The sequence below is a fragment of the Narcine bancroftii genome, chromosome 6, assembly GCF_036971445.1.
Source record: "Narcine bancroftii isolate sNarBan1 chromosome 6, sNarBan1.hap1, whole genome shotgun sequence".
Lineage (NCBI taxonomy): Eukaryota > Metazoa > Chordata > Chondrichthyes > Torpediniformes > Narcinidae > Narcine > Narcine bancroftii.
In genome coordinates, this window is record NC_091474.1 from 108789967 (window position 1) to 108802517 (window position 12551).

The window sequence follows — 12551 nt, forward strand, 5'->3', positions numbered from 1 at the left end:
CCTCTGATTCCCCGCGTCTGATTCCCTGCCTCTGATTCCCCGCCTCTGATTCCCCATCTGTGATTCACAACTTCTGATGCCCCACCTCTGATTCCCCATATCTGATTCCCTGCCTCTGTTTCCCCGCCTCTGATTCCCCACCTCTGTTTCCCCATATCTGATTCCCCGCCTCTGATTCCCCAACTCTAATACCCCGCCTCTGATTCCCCAGCTCTGATTCCCCGCCTCTGATTCCCCGCATCTGATTCCCTGCCTCTGATTCCCCGCCTCTGATTCCAGGCCTCTGATTCCCAGCATCTGATTCCGGCCTCTGATTCCCGGCCTCTGATTCCCTTCTTCTGATTCTGATTCCCTGCCTCTGATTCCCTGCCTCTGATTCCGCACATCTCATTCCCTGCCTCTGATTCCCCACCTCTGATTCCCCATATCTGATTCCCCGCCTCTGTTTCCCCGCCTCTGATTCCCCGCCTCTGTTTCCCAATATCTAAGTCCCCACCTCTGATTCCCCAAATCTGATTCCCCACCTCTGATTCCCCAGCTCTGATTCCCCGCCTCTGATTCCCCGCATCTGATACCCTGCATCTGATTCCAAGCCTCTGATTCCCTGCCTCTGATTCCCAACCTCTGATTCCCCACCTCTGATTCCCCATATCTGATTCCCCGCCTCTGTTTCCCCGCCTCGGATTCCCCGCCTCTGTTTCCCCATATCTGATTCCCGGCCTCTGATTCCCCGCCTCTGATTCCCCATATCTGATTCCCTGCCTCTGATTCCACGCCTCTGATTCCCCATATCTGATTCCCTGCCTCTGATTCCCCAACTCTGATTCCCCGCCTCTGATTCCCTAGCTCTGAATCCCCGCCTCTGTTTCCCCGTGTCTGATTCCCTGCCTCTGATTCCCCGCCTTGATTCCCCATCTCTGATTCACAACCTCTGATTCCCCACCTCTGATTCCCTATATTTGATTCCCCGCCTCTGTTTCCCCGCCTCTGATTCCCCGCCTCTGATTCCCCATATCTGATTCCCCGCCTTTGATTGCACACCTCTGATTCCCAGCCTCTGATTCGCCAGCTCTGATTCCCCGCCTCTGATTCCCCATCTCTGATTCACCGCCTTTGATTCGCCACCTCTGATTCCCCATATCTGATTCCCCACCTCTGTTTCCCCGCCTCTTATTCCCCGCCTCTGATTCTCCATATCTCATTCCCCGCCTCTGAATCCCCATCTCTGATTCCCGGACTCTGATTCCCCTCCTCTGATTCCCGGCCTCTTATTCCCAGCATCTGATTCCCGGCCTCTGATTCCCGGCCTCTGATTCCCCGCTTCTGATTCCCTGCCTCTGTTTCCCTATATCTAATTCCCCACCTCTGATGCCCCAACTCTGATTCCCCGCCTCTGAATCCCCAGCTCTGATTCCCCGCCTCTGATTCCCTGCATCCGATTCCCCATATCTGATTCCCTGCCTCTGTTTCCCCGCCTCTGATTCCCCGCCTCTGTTTCCCCATATCTGATTCCCGCCTCTGATTCCCAACTATGATTCCCCGCCTCTGATTCCCCAGCTCTGATTCCCTCCCTCTGATTCCCCGCGTTCTATTCCCTGCCTCTGATTCCCCGCCTGTGATTCCCCATCACTGATTCACCACCTCTGATTCCCTACCTCTGATTCCCCATATCTAATTCCCCGCCTCTGTTTGCCCGCCTATGATTCCCCGCCTCTGTTTCCCCATATCTGATTCCCCGCCTCTGAATCCCCAACTCTGATTCCCTGCCTCAGATTCCCCAGCTCTGATTCCCCGCCTCAGATTCCCCGCGTCTGATTCCCTGCCTCTGATTCCCAGCCTCTGAATCCCCGTGTCTGATTTCCTGCCTCTGATTCCCCGCCTCTGATTCCCCATCTCTGATTCACCGCCTCAGATTCCCCACCTCTGATTCCCCATCTCTGATTCCGCACATCCAATTCCCTGCCTCTGATTCCCCAACTCTGATTCCCCACCTCTGATTCCCCAGCTCTGATTCCCCGCCTCAGATTCCCCGCGTCTGATTCCCTGCCTCTGATTCCCCGCCTCTGATTCCCTGCCTCTGATTCCCCATATCTGATTCCCCGCCTCTGATTCCCCAACTCTGATTCCCCGCTTCTGATTCCCCAGCTCTGAATCCCCGCCTCTGATTCCCCGCGTCTGATTCCCTGCCTCTGATTCCCCGCCTCTGATTCCCCATCTGTGATTCACAACCTCTGATGCCCCACCTCTGATTCCCCATATCTGATTCCCCGCCTCTGCTTCCCCGCCTCTGATTCCCCGCCTCTGATTCCCCATATCTGATTCCCCGCCTCTGATTGCCCACCTCTGATTCCCCGCGTCTGATACCCTGCCTCTGATTCCCCGCCTCTGATTCCCCATCTCTGATTCACCACCTCTGATTCCCGGCCTCTGATTCCCCATCTCTGATTCCGCACATCCGATTCCCTGCCTATGTTTCCCCACCTCTGATTCCCCGCCTCTGATTCCCCATATCTGATTCCCTGCCTCTGTTTCCCCGCCTCTGATTCCCTACCTCTGTTTCCCCATATCTGATTCCCCGCCTCTGATTCCCCAACTCAAATACCCCGCCTCTGATTCCCCAGCTCTGATTCCCCGACTCTGATTCCCCGCATCTGATTCCCTGACTCTGATTCCCCGCCTCTGATTCCAGGCCTCTGATTCCCATCATCTGATTCCGGCCTCTGATTCCCGGCCTATGATTCCCTGCTTCTGATTCTGATTCCCTGCCTCTGATTCCCCATCTCTGATTCCGCACATCTGATTCCCTGCCTCTGATTCCCCACCTCTGATTCCCCATATCTGATTCCCCGCCTCTGTTTCCCCGCCTCTGATTCCCCGCCTCTGTTTCCCAATATCTAAGTCCCCACCTCTGATTCCCCAAATCTGATTCCCCACCTCTGATTCCCCAGCTCTGATTCCCCGCCTCTGATGCCCCGCATCTGATTCCCTGCATCTGATTCCAAGCCTCTGATTCCCTGCCTCTGATTCCCAACCTCTGATTCCCCACCTCTGATTCCCCATATCTGATTCCCCGCCTCTGTTTCCCCGCCTCGGATTCCCCGCCTCAGTTTCCCCATATCTGATTCCCGGCCTCTGATTCCCCGCCTCTGATTCCCCGCCTCTGATTCCCTGCCTCTGATTCCCCATCTCCGATTCCGCACCTCTGATTCCCTTCCTCTGATTCCCCGCCTCTGATTCCCCGCCTCTGATTCCCTGCCTCTGATTCCCAACCTCTGATTCCCCACCTCTGATTCCCCATATCTGTTTCCCCGCCTCTGTTTCCCCGCCTCTGATTCCCCGCCTCTGATTCCCAACTCTGATTCCCCGCCTCTGATTCCCCAGCTCTGATTCCCCGTGTTTGATTCCCTGCCTCTGATTCCCTGCCCTGATTCCCCATCTCTGTTTCACCGCCTTTGATTCGCCACCTCTGATTCCACATATCTGATTCCCCGCCTCTGTTTCCCCGACTCTGATTCCCTTCCTCTGATTCCCAACCTCTGATTCCACACCTCTGATTCCCCATATCTGATTCCCCGCTTCTGTTTCCCCGCCTCTGATTCCCCGCCTCTGATTCCCCATATCTGATTCCCTGCCTCTGATTCCCCAACTCTGATTCCCCGCCTCTGATTCCCCAGCTCTGAATCCCCGCCTCTGATTCCCCGTGTCTGATTCCCTGCCTCTGATTCCCCGACTTGATTCCCCATCTCTGATTCACAACCTCTGATTCCCCACCTCTGATTCCCTATATTTGATTCCCCGCCTCTGTTTCCCCGCCTCTGATTCCCCATATCTGATTCCCCGCCTCTGATTGCCCACCTCTGATTCCCCGCCTCTGATTCGCCAGCTCTGATTCCCCACCTCTGATTCCCCGCATCTGATTCCCTGCCTCTGATTCCCCGCCTCTGATTCCCCATCTGTGATTCACCGCCTTTGATTCGCCACCTCTGATTCCCCATATCTGATTCCCCACCTCTGTTTCCCGGCCTCTGATTCCCCGCCTCTGATTCTCCATATCTCATTCCCCGCCTCTGAATCCCCATCTCTGATTCCCGGACTCTGATTCCCAACCTCTGATTCCCGGCCTCTTATTCCCAGCATCTGATTCCCGGCCTCTGATTCCCGGCCTCTGATTCCCCGCTTCTGATTCTGATTCCCTGCCTCTGATTCCCCATCTCTGATTCCGCACATCTGATTCCCTGCCTCTGATTCCCCCCCTCTGATTCCCCATATCTGATACCCCGCCTCTGTTTCCCCGCCTCTGATTTCCCGCCTCTGTTTCCCTATATCTAATTCCCCACCTCTGATTCCCCGCCTCTGATTCCCCAGCTCTGATTCCCCGCCTCTGATTCCCCGCATCCGATTCCCCATATCTGATTCCCCGCGTCTGTTTCCCCGCCTCTGATTCCCCGCCTCTGTTTCCCCATATCTGATTCCCCACCTCTGATTCCCAACTATGATTCCCCGCCTCTGATTCCCCAGCTCTGATTCCCTGCGTCTGATTCCCTGCGTTCTATTCCCTGCCTCTGATTCCCCGCCTGTGATTCCCCATCACTGATTCACCACCTCTGATTCCCCACCTCTGATTCCCCATATCTAATTCCCCGCCTCTGTTTGCCCGCCTCTGATTCCCAGCCTCTGTTTCCCCATATCTGATTCCCCGTCTCTGAATCCCCAACTCTGATTCCCTGCCTCTGATTCCCCTGCTCTGATTCCCCGCCTTTGATTCCCCCCGTCTGATTCCCACCCTCTGAATCCCCGTGTCTGATTTCCGGACTCTGATTTCCCGCCTCTGATTCCCCATCTCTGATTCCTCTGATTCCCCACATCTGATTCCCCATCTCTGAATCCGCACATCCGATTCCCTGCCTCTGATTCCCCGCCTCTGATTCCCCATCTCTGATTCCCCACCTCTGATTCCCCGTGTCTGATTCCCTGCCTCTGATTCCCCGCCTCTGAATCCCAGCCTCTGATTCCCCATATCTGATTCCCCGCCTCTGATTCCCTGCCTCTGATTCCCCAGCTCTGATTCCCCGCCTTTGATTCCCCCCGTCTGATTCCCAGCCTCTGAATCCCCGTGTCTGATTTCCTGCCTCTGATTCCCCGCCTCTGATTCCCCATCTCTGATTCACCGCCTCTGATTCCCCATCTCTGATTCCCCACCTCTGATTCCCCATATCTGATTCCCTGCCTCTGTTTCCCCGCCTCTGATTCCCCACCTCTGTTTCCCCATATCTGATTCCCCGCCTCTGATTCCCCAACTCTAATACCCCACCTCTGATTCCCCAGCTCTGATTCCCCGCCTCTGATTCCCCGCATCTGATTCCCTGCCTCTGATTCCCCGCCTCTGATTCCAGGCCTCTGATTCCCAGCATCCGATTCCGTCCTCTGATTCCCGGCCTCTGATTCCCTGCTTCTGATTCTGATTCCCTGCCTCTGATTCCCCATCTCTGATTCCGCACATCTGATTCCTTGCCTCTGATTCCCCACCTCTGATTCCCCATATCTGATTCCCCGCCTGGGTTTCCCCGCCTCTGATTCCCCGCCTCTGTTTCCCAATATCTAAGTCCCCGCATCTGATTCCCCAAATCTGATTCCCCACCTCTGATTCCCCAGCTCTGATTCCCCGCCTCTGATTCCCCGCATCTGATTCCCTGCATCTGATTCCAAGCCTCTGATTCCCTGCCTCTGATTCCCAACCTCTGATTCCCCACCTCTGATTCCCCATATCTGATTCCCCGCCTCTGTTTCCCCGCCTCGGATTCCCCGCCTCTGTTTCCCCATATCTGATTCCCGGCCTCTGATTCCCCGCCTCTGATTCCCCGCCTCTGATTCCCTGCCTCTGATTCCCCATCTCCGATTCCGCACATCTGATTCCCTTCCTCTGATTCCCCGCCTCTGATTCCCCGCCTCTGATTCCCTGCCTCTGATTCCCAACCTCGGATTCCCCACCTCTGATTCCCCATATCTGATTCCCCGCCTCTGTTTCCCCGACTCTGATTCCCTGCCTCTGATTCCCAACTCTGATTCCCCGCCTCTGATTCCCCAGCTCTGATTCCCCGTGTTTGATTCCCTGCCTCTGATTCCCTGCCCTGATTCCCCATCTCTGTTTCACCGCCTTTGATTCGCCACCTCTGATTCCCCATATCTGATTCCCCGCCTCTGTTTCCCCGACTCTGATTCCCTGCCTCTGATTCCCAACCTCTGATTCCACACCTCTGATTCCCCATATCTGATTCCCCGCCTCTATTTCCCCATATCTGATTCCCCGCCTCTGATTCCCCAACTCTGATTCCCCGCCTCTGATTCCCCAGCTCTGATTCCCCGACTCTGATTCCCGGAGTCCGATTCCCTGCCTCTGATTCCCCGCCTCTGATTCCCCATCTCTGATTCCCCGCCTCCGATTCCCCGTGTCTGATTCCCTGCCTCTGATTCCCCGCCTCTGATTCCCCGCATCTGATTCCCTGCCACTGATTCCCTACCCCTGATTCCCCAATTCTGATTCCCCATATCTGATTCCCCGCCTCTGTTTCCCCGCCTCTGATTCCCCGCCTCTGATTCCCCATATCTGATTCCCTGCCTCTGATTCCCCAACTCTGATTCACCGCCTCTGATTCCCCAGCTCTGAATCCCCGCCTCTGATTCCCCGCGTCTGATTCCCTGCCTCTGATTCCCCGCCTTGATTCCCCATCTCTGATTCACAACCTCTGATTCCCCACCTCTGATTCCCTATATTTGATTCCCCGCCTCTGTTTCCCCGCCTCTGATTCGCAACCTCTAATTCCCCACCTCTGATTCCCCATATCTGATTCCCCGCCTCTGTTACCCTGCCTCTGATTCCCGGCCTCTGTTTCCCCATATCTGATTCCCCTCCTCTGATTCCCCAACTCTGATTCCCCGCCTCTGATTCCCCAGCTCTGATTCCCCGCCTTTTATTCCCGGCCTCTGATTCCCTGCCACTGATTCCCCGCCCCTGATTCCCCACCTCTGATTCCCCATATCTGATTCCCCGCCTCTGTTTCCCCAGCTCTGATTCCCCACCTCTGATTCCCCAGCTCTGATTCCCTGCCACTGATTCCCCGCCCCTGATTCCCCACCTCTGATTTCCCATATCTGATTCCCCGCCTCTGTTTCCCCAGCTCTGATTCCCTGCCTCTGATTCCCTGCCCTGATTCCCCATTTCTGTTTCACCGCCTTTGATTCGCCACCTCTGATTCCCCATATCTGATTCCCCGCCTCTGTTTCCCCGCCTCTGATTCCCTGCCTCTGATTCCCAACCTCTGATTCCACACCTCTGATTCCCCATATCTGATTCCCCGCCTCTATTTCCCCATATCTGATTCCCCGCCTCTGATTCCCCAACTCTGATACCCCGCCTCTGATTCCCCAGCTCTGATTCCCCGCCTCTGATTCCCGGCGTCCGATTCCCTGCCTCTGATTCCCCGCCTCTGATTCCCCATCTCTGATTCTCCATATCTGATTCCCCGCCTCTGAATCCCCATCTCTGATTCCCGGACTCTGATTCCCTGCCTCTGATTCCCCGCATCTGATTCCCTGCCTCTGATTCCCCGCCTCTGATTCCAGGCCTCTGATTCCCAGCATCTGATTCCGTCCTCTGATTCCCGGCCTCTGATTCCCTGCTTCTGATTCTGATTCCCTGCCTCTGATTCCCCATCTCTGATTCCGCACATCTTATTCCTTGCCTCTGATTCCCCACCTCTGATTCCCCATATCTGATTCCCCGCCTGGGTTTCCCCGCCTCTGATTCCCCGCCTCTGTTTCCCAATATCTAAGTCCCCGCATCTGATTCCCCAAATCTGATTCCCCACCTCTGATTCCCCAGCTCTGATTCCCCGCCTCAGATTCCCCGCGTCTGATTCCCTGCCTCTGATTCCCCGCCTCTGATTCCCTGCCTCTGATTCCCCATATCTGATTCCCCGCCTCTGATTCCCCAACTCTGATTCCCCAGCTCTGAATCCCCGCCTCTGATTCCCCGCGTCTGATTCCCTGCCTCTGATTCCCCGCCTCTGATTCCCCATCTGTGATTCACAACCTCTGATGCCCCACCTCTGATTCCCCATATCTGATTCCCCGCCTCTGTTTCCCCGCCTCCGATTCCCCGCCTCTGATTCCCCATATCTGATTCCCCGCCTCTGATTGTCCACCTCTGATTCCCCGCGTCTGATACCCTGCCTCTGATTCCCCGCCTCTGATTCCCCATCTCTGATTCACCACCTCTGATTCCCGGCCTCTGATTCCCCATCTCTGATTCCGCACATCCGATTCCCTGCCTATGTTTCCCCACCTCTGATTCCCCGCCTCTGATTCCCCATATCTGATTCCCTGCCTCTGTTTCCCCGCCTCTGATTCCCTACCTCTGTTTCCCCATATCTGATTCCCCGCCTCTGATTCCCCAACTCAAATACCCCGCCTCTGATTCCCCAGCTCTGATTCCCCGCCTCTGATTCCCCGCATCTGATTCCCTGACTCTGATTCCCCGCCTCTGATTCCAGGCCTCTGATTCCCATCATCTGATTCCGGCCTCTGATTCCCGGCCTCTGATTCCCTGCTTCTGATTCTGATTCCCTGCCTCTGATTCCCCATCTCTGATTCCGCACATCTGATTCCCTGCCTCTGATTCCCCACCTCTGATTCCCCATATCTGATTCCCCGCCTCTGTTTCCCCGCCTCTGATTCCCCGCCTCTGTTTCCCAATATCTAAGTCCCCACCTCTGATTCCCCAAATCTGATTCCCCACCTCTGTTTCCCCAGCTCTGATTCCCCGCCTCTGATGCCCCGCATCTGATTCCCTGCATCTGATTCCAAGCCTCTGATTCCCTGCCTCTGATTCCCAACCTCTGATTCCCCACCTCTGATTCCCCATATCTGATTCCCCGCCTCTGTTTCCCCGCCTCGGATTCCCCGCCTCAGTTTCCCCATATCTGATTCCCGGCCTCTGATTCCCCGCCTCTGATTCCCCGCCTCTGATTCCCTGCCTCTGATTCCCCATCTCCGATTCCGCACATCTGATTCCCTTCCTCTGATTCCCCGCCTCTGATTCCCCGCCTCTGATTCCCTGCCTCTGATTCCCAACCTCTGATTCCCCACCTCTGATTCCCCATATCTGATTCCCCGCCTCTGTTTCCCCGCCTCTGATTCCCCACCTCTGATTCCCAACTCTGATTCCCCGCCTCTGATTCCCCAGCTCTGATTCCCCGTGTTTGATTCCCTGCCTCTGATTCCCTGCCCTGATTCCCCATCTCTGTTTCACCGCCTTTGATTCGCCACCTCTGATTCCACATATCTGATTCCCCGCCTCTGTTTCCCCGACTCTGATTCCCTTCCTCTGAATCCCAACCTCTGATTCCACACCTCTGATTCCCCATATCTGATTCCCCGCCTCTATTTCCCCATATCTGAATCCCCGCCTCTGATTCCCCAACTCTGATTCCCCGCCTCTGATTCCCCAGCTCTGATTCCCCGACTCTGATTCCCGGCGTCCGATTCCCTGCCTCTGATTCCCCGCCTCTGATTCCCCATCTCTGATTCCCCGCCTCTGATTCCCCGTGTCTGATTCCCTGCCTCTGATTCCCCGCCTCTGATTCCCCGCCTCTGATTCCCTGCCACTGATTCCCTGCCCCTGATTCCCCACCTCTGATTCCCCATATCTGATTCCCCGCCTCTGTTTCCCCGCCTCTGATTCCCCGCCTCTGATTCCCCATATCTGATTCCCTTCCTCTGATTCTCCAACTCTGATTCCCCGCCTCTGATTCCCCAGCTCTGAATCCCCGCCTCTAATTCCCCGTGTCTGATTCCCTGCCTCTGATTCCCCGCCTTGATTCCCCATCTCTGATTCACAACCTCTGATTCCCCACCTCTGATTCCCTATATTTGATTCCCCGCCTCTGTTTCCCCGCCTCTGATTCCCCGCCTCTGATTCCCCATATCTGATTCCCCGCCTCTGATTGCCCACCTCTGATTCCCCGCCTCTGATTCGCCAGCTCTGATTCCCCGCCTCTGATTCCCCGCATCTGATTCCCTGCCTCTGATTCCCCGCCTCTGATTCCCCATCTGTGATTCACCGCCTTTGATTCGCCACCTCTGATTCCCCATATCTGATTCCCCACCTCTGTTTCCCGGCCTCTGATTCCCCGCCTCTGATTCTCCATATCTCATTCCCCGCCTCTGAATCCCCATCTCTGATTCCCGGACTCTGATTCCCCACCTCTGATTCCCGGCCTCTTATTCCCAGCATCTGATTCCTGGCCTCTGATTCCCGGCCTCTGATTCCCCGCTTCTGATTCTGATTCCCTGCCTCTGATTCCCCATCTCTGATTCCGCACATCTGATTCCCTGCCTCTGATTCCCCCCCTCTGATTCCCCATATCTGATTCCCCGCCTCTGTTTCCCCGCCTCTGATTTCCCGCCTCTGTTTCCCTATATCTAATTCCCCACCTCTGATGCCCCAACTCTGATTCCCCGCCTCTGATTCCCCAGCTCTGATTCCCCGCCTCTGATTCCCCGCATCCGATTCCCCATATCTGATTCCCCGCCTCTGTTTCCCCGCCTCTGATTCCCCGCCTGTGTTTCCCAATATCTAAGTCCCCACCTCTGATTCCCCAAATCTGATTCCCCACCTCTGATTCCCCACCTCTGATTCCCCGCCTCTGATTCCCCGCATCTGATTCCCTGCATCTGATTCCAAGCCTCTGATTCCCTGCCTCTGATTCCCAACCTCTGATTCCCCACCTCTGATTCCCCATATCTGATTCCCCGCCTCTGTTTCCCCGCCTCGGATTCCCCGCTTCAGTTTCCCCATATCTGATTCCCGGCCTCTGATTCCCCGCCTCTGATTCCCCGCCTCTGATTCCCTGCCTCTGATTCCCCATCTCCGATTCCCTGCCTCTGATTCCCAACCTCTGATTCCCCACCTCTGATTCCCCATATCTGATTCCCCGCCTCTGTTTCCCCGCCTCTGATTCCCCGCCTCTGATTCCCAACTCTGATTCCCCGCCTCTGATTCCCCAGCTCTGATTCCCCGTGTTTGATTCCCTGCCTCTGATTCCCTGCCCTGATTCCCCATCTCTGTTTCACCGCCTTTGATTCGCCACCTCTGATTCCACATATCTGATTCCCCGCCTCTGTTTCCCCGACTCTGATTCCCTTCCTCTGATTCCCAACCTCTGATTCCACACCTCTGATTCCCCATATCTGATTCCCCGCCTCTATTTCCCCATATCTGAATCCCCGCCTCTGATTCCCCAACTCTGATTCCCCGCCTCTGATTCCCCAGCTCTGATTCGCCGACTCTGATTCCCGGCGTCCGATTCCCTGCCTCTGATTCCCCGCCTCTGATTCCCCATCTCTGATTCCCCGCCTCTGATTCCCCGTGTCTGATTCCCTGCCACTGATTCCCCGCCTCTGATTCCCCGCCTCTGATTCCCTGACACTGAATCCCTGCCCCTGATTCCCCACCTCTGATTCCCCATATCTGATTCCCTGCCTCTTTTTCCCCGCATCTGATTCCCTGCCTCTGATTCCCCGCCTCTAATTCCCCATCTCTGATTCCCCACCTCTGATTCCCCGTGTCTGATTCCCTACCTCTGATTCCCCGCCTCTGAATCCCAGCCTCTGATTCCCCATATCTGATTCCCCGCCTCTGATTCCCTGCCTCTGATTCCCCAGCTCTGATTCCCCGCCTTTGATTCCCCCCGTCTGATTCCCCATCTCTGATTCCGCACATCCGTTTCCCTGCCTCTGATTCCCCGCCTCTGATATCCCGCCTCTGATTCGCAACCTCTAATTCCCCACCTCTGATTTCCCATATCTGATTCCCCGCCTCTGTTTGCCTGCCTCTGATTCCCGGCCTCTGTTTCCCCATATCTGATTCCCCTCCTCTGATTCCGCAACTCTGATTCCCCGCCTCTGATTCCCCAGCTTTGATTCCCCGCCTTTTATTCCCGGCCTCTGATTCCCTGCCACTGATTCCCCGCCTCTGATTCCCCACCTCTGATTCCCCATATCTGATTCCCCGCCTCTGTTTCCCCACCTCTGATTCCCGGCCTCTTATTCCCAGCATCTGATTCCCGGCCTCTGATTCCCTGCCTCTGATTCCCCGCCTCTGATTCCCCATCTCTGATTCCCCGCCTCTGATTCCCCGTGTCTGATTCCCTGCCTCTGATTCCCCGCCTCTGATTCCCCATCTCTGATTCCCCGCCTCCGATTCCCCGTGTCTGATTCCCTGCCTCTGATTCCCCGCCTCTGATTCCCCGCATCTGATTCCCTGCCACTGATTCCCTACCCCTGATTCCCCAATTCTGATTCCCCATATCTGATTCCCCGCCTCTGTTTCCCCGCCTCTGATTCCCCGCCTCTGATTCCCCATATCTGATTCCCTGCCTCTGATTCCCCAACTCTGATTCACCGCCTCTGATTCCCCAGCTCTGAATCCCCGCCTCTGATTCCCCGCGTCTGATTCCCTGCCTCTGATTCCCCGCCTTGATTCCCCATCTCTG